Source organism: Solenopsis invicta, chromosome 5 (genome assembly GCF_016802725.1).
Source record: "Solenopsis invicta isolate M01_SB chromosome 5, UNIL_Sinv_3.0, whole genome shotgun sequence".
NCBI lineage: Eukaryota > Metazoa > Arthropoda > Insecta > Hymenoptera > Formicidae > Solenopsis > Solenopsis invicta.
Genome location: NC_052668.1, coordinates 22616673 through 22631769, shown reverse-complemented (window position 1 = coordinate 22631769; position 15097 = coordinate 22616673). Strand labels below are relative to the sequence as shown.

Below are 15097 nucleotides of genomic sequence, written 5' to 3'. Positions count from 1 at the left end.
TCTCGCATTTTCAAAGAACGGCATTCACACAGAGTCAATCTGTCTGCATTGTTTTCCGTGCTCGTTACGTCCGTCTATAAATTGCGCCGGCTGTATCGACGATAAAATTGGAGCGAAATTTCCGGAAGCGTGTTACCAATATACATAGAACGCATCGTTACATTATAGACAAAGCAACACTTACTTCCGTTTCAATAAAGAGCTGAATAGAATTTTTTTTTGACAATAGTAACAGCGCGCTGACAGAGATTGAGATACCGCGATCTCTGAATATACGATATACTTATTTACGTTGCCGATATATTGTGAAATATATCCAAAGTACGAACTGCACGTAATGGGATCCGTTTGATCGATTTACTTAAAGTATGCGCAACGATTGAAAATGCTGCTGTTAAAAATGCTGCTGCGAAGAACGTTTCGAAGAACTCGTTTACAGAGCTACACGAGCCAGCTAGGGAATATGCGATTATCAGAAACGAACAAATTCTTTTAGCCGAGACAAGTTGTAGTCGCAGCCAGGAGAAATATAAATGTATAAAGCGCACAGTGGATACTGAGATTCGACAAGACGAGGCCACGATGCTGCTGCTACTGTTTCACGTTAAGTGCAGGTAGAAATGCGTAATACTGCTATTTCATCGTGCTCTTCGGCACAGGGGCTCTTCATCACATAATGAGATTGAACCCCGAGTGCGAGCGCGAGAAAGTTTGGATGGTGCGCTTTCGCGTAACGTATTCAGTTGTTTTACGGCACAGAAACTCGAGAGAGAATTCGAGCTTAGGCGACGTAAGAGGATTTTGCCCGCGATATTATTTTCGCGCTGAGCAGCTCCCGAGGCTCCATATATTTTCTTCGAAGCGCGAGACGAAAAATGTTTAATAACTCACGTCGCTATTCACCGCGGGGATTGTGTCGCGCTATAAATCATGGCATTTCGAATATGGAATACAAATCCAGCTTAAAAATGGATTCGAGTACGCAATTCTGCGGACCTGATTCGTCAGAGGCTCTTCTTCAAGTCACATCGTGTCCGCTTTGCAAGCTCGTACGGAATTTTCTACGTTCAAGTAAAAGTTGAACATTTCTCTCGGTCTGCTCGCCCTTAACTTCGATCGAACTTTTGGCAAGTAAACACACGCGAAGCGCGAGATTTCTCGTGCCAACGGAATAAAATTTGCAATTCCGCGAACTCCGGACATGCTGAAAGTGAATAATTCTTTTTGGCAAAATCAGAAAATTGCTCGGGTGCGTCGGTGCGTTTTTCCGGAAAGCGTTTAATTTATCCCTTTGAATCGCTGCCAAATTTTACGCGGAGCCAGCAAAACTGCCTGCCTGCCTGCATTGCGCTCCATGGAAAAACGCGATATATTAGATTCTTGAAAATGTCGTGTAACATGTTCAGCGCCAAAGTGACTGTTAAGCCACACATGTAACAGTATCCTGTTAATCGTTTGCAACTAATTGTAATAGGTTCCTATATGTCGAGACATTTCTCCATGTACGATAATTACAAAAGCGGCACCTCACATTGCTCTTGGTTTATTCATGCAAGGAAATTTGCATATCAACGATAACGCAATGCATTTAGTAAGTGATATTCTCATGATATCGACTTTAACGTTGTACACATTTTCTATTATATTAAGCAAAGAACTGGGAATTTTCCATCATTAATGAATACAGGAAACACCGTATCATTTTCCAAGTCAAACATAATTTTTTATCGAAAAATATACAAAAAGTATTTTATTCGCCAAGTGCATCATTGGCAAGATTGCATTTTCATTTGCAATTGAGTTTTGCCTAAAAATTACTATAAAATAAAATTTGGTAAATTTTTAACGTAAAATAAACTTGTATATTTTGTACCCAGATAAATAGTAGACCATACATGCATGTAAAAGCAGAGCTCACAGTATTATTTAAAGTTTCATCGATAGGAATGTGTCCGTTTCTGATATCTTCCTTCCTTCTTCTACGTCACAGATAAGATAAAGTGTGTCTAACATTTTCCAGTTGAATGTTAAAATAAAGAAATCCAGACGCGCGATCCATTTGAAAGCGCGCGTGCAAGAGATTTCAATTTTATCGCAAATCCACGAGAGTGGAAAACGCGAGCTTTGCTTTCTATACAACTCGTTTCATCGCGGGTCCAAACGTAAAAGATTTAGATAAATGTCTTCCATCCTACCGACGTCATCAGGATAAGAGAGCACCAACGCCGATAAGAGCACCTCGCATCCGCGACAGGTCGCGGTCTCGCGTGTCGCCGCCGATCTGCGCCCCACGTCGGCTTCTCCACACCCGCACCCTCTCGCTCGGGGGTGCGTTCAGTCAGCTTCGAGCCGCGAGTGGGGTAAGTTGCGCGCGCGCCGGCTCGCTGGCCCTTCGCAGAGCGAGGCACCCAACGCCGCCCCGCGTGCATCACTCACTCTCGTCCGCCGATAACGAGAAGTACAACCCCCGACGATCGGCGCATCGTCGCGCGCCGATTCAACCGGCGCGGCGCGGCGCGCTCGCGTAAAAACAGGTTCGCGAGGATCGAGAACGCGCGGCGCGATCGAATGCATCGTGATCGCTCGATCGCCTATCGCGAGCTTCTCTCCGGTCTGGCTTGCGCCTTTTAAGTTGCTCTTTCTTTCGCGAGGGACTCGCCCTCGAACTTGATGACGACGACGACGACAGAAGAAAACGGCATCGGTGGTAGAGTCGCGCGACGCATGTGAACGCGGGCGGGCGGGCAGCTTCATCATGCTGAGGTGAGTTCTCGTATATCCTCCCATTCGATCTAGCTCGCGGCGTGACTATGACTGCGCAATTTCTTATATAACGTAACCGCGGAAGACCCCTTGGGGCGGAAAAGCTTTGCTCTTGTTGGGTTTTGCAATCATGGCTAAAAGTCGAGTCGCGTCTCGATACGTCCGTTGTTTTTTTGCATTCCACGTCTTCTTTCACTTGTAAACGCTCTTTGATCAACTTTAGATTATATTTTCTCGATAAAAGTATCGATGCGAATCAACGATTTGCGAGTTTCGAGGCTCTAACTTTAAGACTTTGAATCAAGTATGTACAAATGTGTTATAGCACCGTTTGATTCTCTACATTTCAAATTTTTCAACGACTTATTTTATGATTTTCAAAGTCCTAATACATCCAATTACAGCACATCATATGAAATTATGCCAATGTAATACGAAAAAAAGATCAATTGCGGTAGCAAGAATCTGTATGTGGTAGCTAAATTTTAGTTGTATACGTATAGCTAAAATTTACCTACCACACACAGATTTTTGCTACTGTAACTAATTCAACTAATCTTCTTTTTCTCCACAAAGTAGTCTTGCATAGGAAATAAAGTGGTCACCGTTGATTTCTCTCAAGGCGAGTGTCAATAGAACTATTTTTCGAGGTTTACTAAGTTTTAAACGGGAAATACTGCGAGAAATTTTCAAGAAGAAGTTCATTCAAGAGAGCTCAGCGTCTGCATTCTCGTGCATCTTTTTTCAAGAAAGTTTGTGTATAGTACACCGGCGATTGGCCGTTGACCCTGTTTCGCGAAGTAGTTACGTTTCGTTTGGAACAAAGGTCGGTTTTCCATCGAGCTCCGTGATAAACGGAGGGAGAGATTCGCGTAGCGCCAATAGACAATTCTGTCGATTCTGAATGTTAAAATGGAGATGCATGATCGAATAGGAGATCGGAGCGAGTGTCGAATGTGAATTGCAGCACGCAACTACGATGGCACGAGCAAATCTCTCAAGTGGGTCAACAAGTTGAACATTCTGTAGAATGTTGGCTCGATTTTGTATTCGGGTGCACGTTGTGATATGATGATAAGAGTCGAAAACGAAAACGTGAGTGGCAATCGTTAGTTTCGCCGCTGAGGTCATTTAAAAATTTATGATTAGGACGAATACCTAAAAAATTAATACGCGCTCTTTGAAATTACGCAGCGAAGGCTAACGCAGCGAAGGCTAATGGATGGACGTTGCGAGTTGAAAAAAAAAAGATCTATCGTGCGCAAACATGCCATTTTCTGAAGCGTGTTCGATAGAGGATACATTTAGCAACGATTATGTCGCGCAGCGACGGCACTCTGATATATCCAAGTTATTCATTGCGTCGGGAGGAAAGAAATTCGAGGCTGGTCTTACGTTTAGCCATCATCCTCGTCGTCTTTTCCGGCTTGTTGACGCGGAGAAAAGCAGACGTAAACCGAGATCCCACGCATTAGCATTCAGCTCTTCTGACATGTTCATAATACCGCAAACGTGCGCCATACGCCATGATGAATTACGCTAAAAACTACCCATGACATTTTTCTACGTCGCTGATGTTCTTATTGCTTTTTCTTTGGACGGTAGTCGCTGTTTGCGTATTCGCCTAGAGACTCTCTTGAGATACTTACTACTGGGTCTCCTATCTCCATGCCCTTCCTACGTCTCGCGCATGGCACACCCCCTTGCAAAAAAACAAAACATATCTTCGCTCGCAAATATTCCCTCTGTCGAAGTTCCGAACCATAAATTCTCGACGATAGATAGTATGTATCTATTTTAATATTTACGAACGGCACTCGCTCACGAGGCACTCGTATGCCGTACAACATTGCGGCCTTTATGCATTATTCGACGTTCCAAGATTTACCATGAAGTCGAGCGGGTGGTAGAGCAATCTGAGTTGTTTGCGCACACGCTGACTGGAGTTTGGATTAACAACAATAACGCAGGATACCATAGAGAAAAAGAGAAAGAGAGAAAAAAACAGGGAGCGTATTTTTCTGCGGCGGAATTAAGAAAGTACACGAATGTTGGAAAAAATTTTAAAAATTCATTTTTTTTTGAAGTTTTTAAAAGCGAGTTGACCGAATAAAACTCAATCGTATATCCATAGCATCGTAGACAGATTTAAATACGCGACACCGTAATATTCGTGCAATTGGAATTTTTTTTGTTAATGTGATGAAAGCGATGTTAAAAATGAGCCGATCAATTTCGCGCTCTATTTTTGTCGCGATCGATCGTGGGTGCCGTCGAACGCGCCATTGAAATGACGAACGACGTTGCGTTCTCCCATTGTCTCTCTCTATTTTTTTTTTTCGCTCCTCAGTGCCGTGCTCGGCGTTCCGAAAGATTTCATTACGTACATGCTCAAAGACGCTCGTCGTAGGTTTCGATCCCCGAGACTCGTCCGCATAACACACGCGACGTTTTCATAATACACGAGTTTACATTTCTCGTGTAGCCTGTAAAACGCTTTTACGGTCCCAGAGGATGGTAATCGCGCGGGAGAAGAGCGATACTTTTCAACCGGACTTTATTATATTCACGGGTGCATCCCGCATCGCACCCGTATGTCTCTCCTTGCGCTAAGTTCTATTTTCGTTGCGCCATATCGATCTCCGCTTACGCCGTTTGAAGTCGTAACATCGCATTGGCCGTGCCGGATCTCTTTTGCAACCGGCGAAATTAAGCGAGGCCATTTGTCGCGTATCAGCGAGAAAAAAAAAGAAGAAAAAGGGAAAGAGGAAAAGAGAGAGGAGCGACGTTAATACCCAGTAGGATAAAAAGTGCAGATACGTGTAAATCAGTCGCCCGAGTCGTATTTTATGCGGAGCGCAAGACGCATGCAGATAAATCGCATGTACCTTTATCGTACGTACGTCGAAATACAGCTGAATACAAATCTTTCGTCGACGTAAATTCAATCCTGTCAAATCTGAATACCTAACGTACCAATTATAAATAAAGAGGATGTTCCTCGTTTATAATTAATATGAATATTCATATTTGCGTATTTAGGACGCGCAAGAATATAAAAAAAAAGAAACTTGACAAATCGTTGACTCGATTATCGTTGCGATTGTTGTGTAAATGCAGTGATAGTTATTTCTTCTCTTCATTTTACGATATTATCTACGGGAGTGAACACACTTTTCGTAACGACTTGGCGATTCTCCCGCGAAATAAATTGCGCGAAAGTCGTAAAAACTGGTAAGTATTATATAACCGTAGAGTCCGTGCTTTCTCCCTTTTTCCCCTTTTTGCGATGCACAGCCAAGCTGTTTCGCTTTAAAATGAACTTGGCTCTAAATGTGCCACGGTTGCCTGACGTAGGAATCAAATTTAAAAATTGCCGATGTGACATCGCGTCCGCCGAGTCAACTCCGTCACAGTGGTCGAGCTTGATAATTAAACCGACACAGCTGCGTTAATATTAATAAGTGCACTCTGGGGACGCGAGATCTTCGTTATATCTTTTTTTAATCATCTACGCGTAACGCCCTAATTAACAACTCAGTATATGTCAAAATTTCTGTATAATTGATGAAGTTTTTTTTAAATAAATAACCGTCTGCAAGGATGATACTTTTTAATTAACTGCTGAAGCAAAATCCATGTATTTCCGCTCTTAAAGTTAAATTTTTTAGCATCTTAAAATGTTTCATTAATGTTAGTCATCGATTTCTTGTTCAAGAAAAAATCGGCTGCAATTTTATCTCGGAATTTTTCAGAATACATTACGTAGTTGCAAGAAAGAGAAGCTCGATAAATAGAATCATACGGAATAACGACACGTTTCGCAGAGTGTCGAGGAGAACTCCAACAGAAATCCGACGGACGTCGAACAATCGAGGGTATTTACATTCAAACGTTTTACTCATCGCGATTTTCATCGAGCGTTGTGCGTGTCTCTACGGAGATTCCGTCGCACATTAAATATGGATAAATCAATGGGAAACGCGCGTGACAGTATACGAAAGTGCAGGCGAAAATGTTAAGTTCGACAATTAACAATCGTGCGAATCGATGGTCAGATTAATTATTGTCGTTAGCAGAGTACTCGCTATGGCAGAATCCCCCTTTGCTGGCGCCGAGTAATTAATTGCTAACTGGTAACAATGCTTGCGGACACGCGCCGGCGACGACGGTACTTGTCATTAATTGAGGATCCAATCGAAAGTTACATCGTTACTTTGACTACGAAACGTGCGATACAAAGTCGAGCCGGAGTGTCGAGGTTCGTTTCACATTTTCCATTAAAATTCCTCACACCTTACTGACTCATTAATTTAAGTTTCTACAAGTACGGATATTTTGCAAACGTGACAAATAAAAATTTACTCTTTGTTGAATTTTACTTCAAGACACGGGCGCGAGCAAATATCATCTTCAATCATTTTATATTAGGTATTTCTTATATAGTACTAGATATGCTAAGAATTTCCCTGATTTTAATTTTGATAATTATAATTCACAAATAAAAATTTCGTAATATCATTTTTATTTCGCCTGGTTTGTGAGCAGCAATAAGTAAAAACATAGTGTAACTTTTTATGTCTTTTACTCGCGGACTCGAGCTGTCGTATCTGTTAAGGATTTTACTATTACAGTATGACGAACATCGTAAACTTGAAAGAAAATTTTCTGCGTTCAAGAATTTTCCTCCGAGAATTTTTGTCACGCAGGTTTCGTGGGCCAACAGGGAGACTGTGCGATGTGTATAATTTTTTAAATGCTTCTTCAAATTTCAGCGAGAGTAAACAGCTATAAGTATTTCTTATATTATATTATATACAAGAAAACTGCTGATCTTAATTTTAATAATTATAATCCATGAAAATCACGTAATACTGTTTTGATAATGTCTGCTTTATGAGCAATAATAAGTAAGAGGATAGTGCAACTTTTATACTGATTTATTATTCGCGGACTCGAGCTCTCATAGTTGTTAAGGATTTTACTACTACTATATCGCGAGCATCGTACTCTTGAGAGAAAAGCTTCCGTTCAAGAATTTCCCTTCGAGAATTTCCATCACGCAGGGCATTCGGGGGCCAACAGATTGCGCAATGCGTTTAATTTAAAATGTTTCTTCAAATTGCCGCGGGAGTAAATCGACTTTATGGGATGTAACGGCGTGCTCGGGGGACAGATTAATGGCGGCGAATTACGGTCGGCACATCAATATGATAACGAGACTGCAATATCAGAAGAGGCAAAGATTTCGTTCCGTTTAATTTATCTATCGCCATTTCTCTTGTCGATGGCCGATTGTCGCGTGGGTGGCTGTCTTTACAAATTTACATTTTGGATTTTACTGTCGTCGATTTTTATGTCAGAGCACGCGGTAAAACTAAATAAAACGTGTTACGCTTGGAGAGACGTACGATTTTTATCACGTCATAAAACTTCCCTCGCAATTTTGTTTTTTATTCTGATTCGGTAGGTTAACAATTGTATCGCAACGCTTCGCGTATCCGTCTATATTTATTGAAGTAGGAAGTTCAGTTATTGGTATTCATGTGTACCTATGCATTTAATACTCTCTCGATACGCACTTACACGATTCTGGGCCTATCGTAACGTCGATCCTTGACTTTTGATCTATGTTTAATTGTCAAACGGACCTTTGTATCGCAGCTATCATTCACTGTTTAATCCGTAATGTTGAATGATATTCAATTTGTGACCTATTTATTTTTAATCATTTCTAGAGGTTGCCATTGCTTCTACTCGACATGTCGTTAATTTAAAACAATGGAGTTGAATAATTTAACATAAAAATATTAAATTTAACTTACATAAAATTAGTTTATTATTCAATTTATTGTTTATTAGGTATTACGTACATTAACATGAACATTGCTTACTTTGAAACCATTTCAAAAGGGTTACCATTTCGAAATGATTTTATTAGATGAGAAATTGTTCTTTTAATTACACGTTTTGTGTTAAAATAAGTAATTTTGACACACGTGAAAGTTAAAAATAACAAAATGTTATTTAATTCAAGAAATTGGTTAAAATTTGTTTCTTCAGTTTAACAGTGTTCACGCACGTATTGCGCGTTACTTTATTGTGTGCTTTAGAATTATCGCTTGATTCGGTATGTGACTGCGAATAATTCGTACGCGCGTAAATTCCGTACGTAAATCCCCAAACGGTAGGACCCCCCCGAGATCCACTCACGTTATACAAACTCGGCGTGATACGAAACAACTTGTTGGGACAGGTCGGCGTTAATGCCATTACATTACCCGTTTAATCTGAATACCATCAACATAATCGTGTTTACCAACATCTTGCCTTGGCTTGCCAGCCTTGTATCTCGTCTATTTAATTATATCTCCTTCACCAGGATAACGACACGGTCATAAGGGAAGACGCAGTGACATTTAGCAGAGCAAGGGTCGCGCCATCCTTAAAAGACACCGCAATCATTAGCGGAGTGACGGTAACTCTGATGGATTGCTATGTTGTCATTCTTACTAGATCTTGCCTCTTAGATCGATAAAAAGTAATTGACATGGTTCGGTAGATGACTGCGGCGAACAAAACAAAGAGACGAAACGGACGGCACTTGGACAGATAAAAGGAACGAGCTCTTGGTCGACTTGCTCGTACCTTCTGACAGCGACCACAATCTTTTTGCCGCAAGCACCAAGAAAACGCTCTTTCCTTGTAGGATCAATCGTAGGAAACAGTGCGGTGTTTCCTTGGCTATATGTATAAGTGGTTACTTTGTTGAAGTGCTTGATATTCCGCTCTCGGAGGACTTCTCCTCCCAACTCGATGGTCTTACTTTAAGTTTACTAACCCAATCGTTCAGAATTTAATCTAGCTTGCGGGAATGGAAACTTTTTTCTGTCGTATTAATAAAGTTTTTTTCTCGAATCGAAGCTAAGTTCGAGAATGGTCGATTGCAACTTTTCAACTAAAAACTTTTTTTTATAATACAGGCTTAACTCGTCATAGATATCTTTTACAATATTTAAATCCTTGATGCGATGCACATAAATCTTAATAAATGTTTAGAAATTAAGAAATTAAGTCCGCCCCTCTTCCTCATTAAATTTTCTTACTCGTTTTAATTTCCACGATAAGCATCAGTTTATTACGAGAAAATAGTATGTATATTAGATGCAGTTCGCGTTAGCGGCGAGCGTATGTATCTAGCATTATTAAAAATCTTGTCTAAGCCATTAGCACTATGCACAAGTCATTAGCGTAATTATGAGTTAAACTTTTCCTCGTACGAGGTTTCAGAATTTCTCGGGGCTGCTGGATTTTCCGCGAAATGCATTTTCATGCGTTTTGTTTCCTTTCCTGCGGCATTGGGAGTTTCATTTTTGTTTCGGACATACCGTTGCTACAGGCGCCTGTAAGAGCGAAAAAGTTGCGCTGCTGACGCTGCGACGTCGATTTTTGCAGTTGAATTTTCAATGTTGACAGGCAGTTACGCATTAGCTCTGAACAAACAGCTATGAAGATTTTTGTTGTGACGGCGGTAGTTATACCGTAATATCGATCCTTCAGATTATGTGCTTCTAGCACGAAACTTCTGATGATTTTTGTCGGCAACGCATGTTGTTTCCCCATTTCGTTTCCGAGATAACAAGAGAAATTCGAATAATAAGGAGCCACTTTGTCTGGCTCAGCGTTGCCGCGTTAGACGCGAGCTGGTGTAATTCTAGAATAAAAATTACGTTCCTTTTCGCGCACTCATTACAACGCTGTCGGTGAACACGATAAATCTGTGTGACAAAGCGAGATATACAGCGGCCGTTCCAGGATATAAATATTGCGGGATTCCGCACGGCGCGCACGCGTAAAAAAAAATGCTGTGCACCGCGATTCTTTTGTTCCTATTATACGCTTTAATAAAACACGGATCACTCAGCTGCATTATTACGGCGGAGCACTTATTGCAATACATTAAAGTTCTGAGAAATGAGTTTTATCGAGAAGCCTCGACCTTTTCCAGCTGGAATCTGTCTGCAACGACACACGGCTTCCGTCCAACAACATTCCATGAGGCATTTCAGAAAATACTGACAATGAGTATTTAACGAGATCTATTTCTACGAAGCAATAGCAGCAATTTCTTACGTCGTGCCGATATGAAATGAATTACGACTATTTATGCAAGTAAATGTGTAGCTTTTCATTTCTGGATTGACTTCCTGGTAAAGAGTAAAGAAACGGCTTGACATAAAAATTATATCATTAAGAAATGGATAAAATATAAAAACTGACATTATTTTTACAGAAAATCCTCAATTTCAATTCAAGTGAAGTGCTTTTGTCATTTGAAGATAGAAAAATGTTTTAAATGTCAACAGGAATCAAAGAAAAGATGCTTTCTTATATACTCGTGTTATTCTTGTTGTACGAAGACTTTTTGAACCAAAATTGTTATGATAATAAAAGACTCGCGCGCGTAGCTCCGCTTGGATCAACTTTCTAGTTAATTTTAATTTCTTAAACTTTTTATTAAATTTCGTCGAAACTCGAATAAAATAACTAAGCGTGGGTGCTTGCGTTAAAATTTTGTCTAAAAATGGCTTTTGTATTCAGACTGCCACTTGTGACATACGCAAAAAGTGTCCCCTCCTCTCTCCGCCAAAGTGAAAATCGTCGAGCATTTATCCTCCCACCTGCTTTTATTCTCTTGTGTTTTCGCTGCATTTTTATTTCGTTCATTTTGCATCTCTTCTTTCCATTGAAAAAGTTGCATGCGAAAAAATTGAATAGAATTATAGGCTGCGTCGTTCTTTTTTTGACGGATATTTTATTAAATACAGAGAAAAAATAATATCAAAACATTAGCGCATCAAATTAAAACTAATATATTATGTTTTATTTAAAAATCATTGCTTCATATAAACAAGAAATTATATTTTTATACATGAAACAAGGATGATCTTGTTAATATATAATTTAATCTTCTTTAAAGAATTTGATAATCTTGAATTTCAGCAAAATATTTTATACTTTTATACTTTTAATATTAGCCATTTTTAAAGTGCACAATATGATTTTGATAATAATAAAATTAAAAATTTCGAATTTTTGATTTGAAAATACTATTATTTTTTTATCTGATGTTTCCTTTCAATTCATAAAAATTATTATTGAATAATGAGAAAATTACAAAATTTCTTCATGCAAGCAAATTATGTTTGTTTTGTAATATTTCATCAAAATGTTGATGAAATATGATTTCATTTCAACATTTGGAAAATTGAGGTATTTTCCAAACAAGAATGTTCTTATCTTTTGTGTATGTATCCTTACTTTCTTATCTTTATATGAAATGGTTTATTTGATCTAATCATATTTATCTTCAAAATCCTAATATAGAGGCTAAATATCTTAATACGCGAGTATGTATGTAGGGCTTAGTAATAAGCAGTTCTAGGTTCTGTTGAAATAATCAGCGTTGACGATTTGTTTGCTCAAGAACTGCAAATAAGCATTGGCGTAGAGAACTATCGCCACTCGCGAGTTACGATACAGTTCTCCCTGGCTTTTCCAACTCGTGGAGCTCCCGGTATTATTCTACGTGTTTCTCGTTTATCCTCGACCTGTCAGAAACTTACTTATTCGCGTTCCACCCTTCGGGATACGTACGTGCTCACGGAATAATTTTGTAGACGATAAAAATTGAAACGAATCGCGGTCGTACGCGTATACACGGCACCGCACTCCGTGGAATTGGCGTGAATTCCGTGCCGTTAAGCTCGCACGTTTCATTTGCCGACTTGCCCCAGCAGAAGACAAATGGTTTCCTTGCGATGCCCGCGGGAAAAATGATAAGAGAAAAGGTGCGAGCGCGCGTGGGGGTGATGCCGCGGGAAGGAACGCTGCGTGTTGGAACGTTTGTTGATCCGTACATAGATTAACGTGATTTTACCCTTCATTTTTCCAAGGACTTAACTCGCCTCGACTGTCACGAGACTGGCGCAATCGTTTGTCTTAATGATATGTCAATTAGCGTTCAGTTAGTTAATTCTTCTTGGCGACTATCCGTGGCGTCAATCGAGCGTGATAAACGTCTTCGCGTTATATTTAGATATCATGAAGATTTAATAGAGTGGCGCACATGATTAATTATATCGCCTTCATTTAAGCACTGATACCGGGAGCCAAAGGTGATTGATAAATGACTGCTTGGTTAAGTCGAAGGATTTATAAGAATAATAACGTTTTGTAATTAGTTGCTCTTCCATGACGAAATATCTCAAGTGTGTCGTAATAGTCTAATAGTGTACTTTATTGTCTGTTTTTATTATCTGAAAATGTTTCTGACTTTACCTTACCCCTTATCGATCTTATTTGCATGCCGTTGTTTGGTCGATAAACTCTCAGCCTGCCCAGCGAAAATTAATTATCGGTGTGAGTGATCGATAAAGGCGAAATAGAAATATTTTGTGGTCCCGGAGTCAAAATCATAGTAGCAATCTACTGGATCACAAATAATTCGAGACTTTAATGAGAGAAATAATAAGAAAATGCAGAAGAATGAATAAGAATTGAGATTGTGTGACAGATATCACAATTTGAATTTTCGATCCCTTTCGCTTCTAACGGCGGACATCCTATGTGATATACAAGCTTTTCTATATGCATCGAAGGCATTTCACCTTGAAGTCTAATTGTCGCACTCGACATTATGTATTCAAGAATACCTTAGGAATTCGTACCGAGCGTAAGTTCAGTCTCGCAGGAGAAATGCTAAGAGAGATCAGAGAACGTTCACTATTGCAAACTCATGTCGCGTTCCATCTTCGTTAACGCCGTTCCTTGTCCGTCCAATAATTCATATGTCTTTTCAGACAAGACGGTACGACGTGGTAATTACGTTCTGAGAGATTAGGCCCTAATGGATGCGCGCAGCATCTAGGTAAATCATCTGCCGCGACTCGTGGAGGCGAAGAATTAATCTTTGCCGCGTAATATAGACGGCGAGTGCCACGTAATCGTTTACAATACGTTCGTGCTAGGTGGCCATAAACGACTTGTCGGTCGAGTGATATACGGCACGGCCTACGGCGGAGAGTCGATCCGTCCAAGTATCGCAACGAGTAATTGACTGCGCTCTGCTTGCTCCGATTAATTAACTTTCAGCACTTTGTTCTTGCCATCCCGATACAGAGAACATTTAATGGATATCCTCTGGACGTCCAACGTCCTCGATACTCTTGCATATTTCAATTTCTTTTTTCATTCGTTCTTCTCATTATTTTTAATTCGATGCAATTTCCATACAACGAAATTTTTTTCTTAACGACGTTATTTAGGCCTCGTTATACATCGACAAGACTTAAATATAATTTCAGCTTATTGAATTACATTTTTTTATATTGATTCATTTTTCTTTTAAAAATCTTAAAAATACGCAATACGATTATTTGCGTTCCAGTTATTTTGCGGATTTCTCACACTCTGCATCTTCTATTTCTGTCTCTTTCTATTATTTCATCAAAATGAAAATTTAGTAATTTTTAGATGTAATATTCACGATTCGTTTTTCCGTTACAATTTGGTTAATTGCTTGTAATATTTAGTAATGGGGAATATTTATAGATGCTCGTTTTATCAGTTTATTTTATAGTCCATTAACGCATTACTGTGTTTAAATATTTAATTAATGTGTACATTGTTAGGTATAATTATAAAATTGCCGTACCATAGTGATGGGATTATATCGTGGGTGTTATTTTAAATTTATTATAAACGATTGTTATTCCAGAGATATTTATTGTATTTAATACACAATGTATATCGTAAAAATTGTATATCTGTTTTCATGTTAATCCTTTTACCAGATTTGAATACCATTGTATCGTCGCGTTAAATCAGAAAACACTATGCAATATTTGAGATTGTAAAGCAGGAATAATTAAGCTTCTAATTCCGTTAGTGGATAGTTGACCTCAGTTGGTCTGTTCATTTTGTAGTCCATTAAAGCAATGCCGTATTTAAGCTGGTAATTAATTTGGGTGTGACACGTGTAATCGCAAAATGTCGCTGTACTTGTAACGGCATATTGCGCACCATCGAATGTTATTAATTGCGCCTCGCGTTACTCAATCAATATCAATAGTGCCTTAATTAGTTACATACCCCTGAAACTTGCGCGTGGCTCAATCGTCGACACAATCGCGATAGTCTGCTAAAGAAAATGCCGATGCCGATAACGTAGATAATCTCGCGACGATATATAAGTTGCGAAGTTGACTTAACATAGAAAGACTTTCGCGTGGGCGATAAAATAACGAGCGCACGTCATGACTGTTAAATGTCA

General features: G+C 39.4%; 1 protein-coding gene across 3 annotated transcripts in view; it reads left to right on the top strand.

Annotated features, from left to right (window-relative positions):
- The first annotated feature begins 2292 nt into the window (after positions 1–2292).
- LOC105195179 (nascent polypeptide-associated complex subunit alpha, muscle-specific form) overlaps positions 2293–15097 on the top strand; it is a 54385-nt gene continuing 41580 nt past the window's right edge. For all 3 annotated transcript variants that reach the window (XR_003268255.2, XR_003268256.2, XM_011160465.3), the window contains exon 1: positions 2293–2763. The gene's annotated coding sequence lies outside the window, so the exon portion shown is untranslated. The remainder of the gene's footprint in view (positions 2764–15097) is intronic.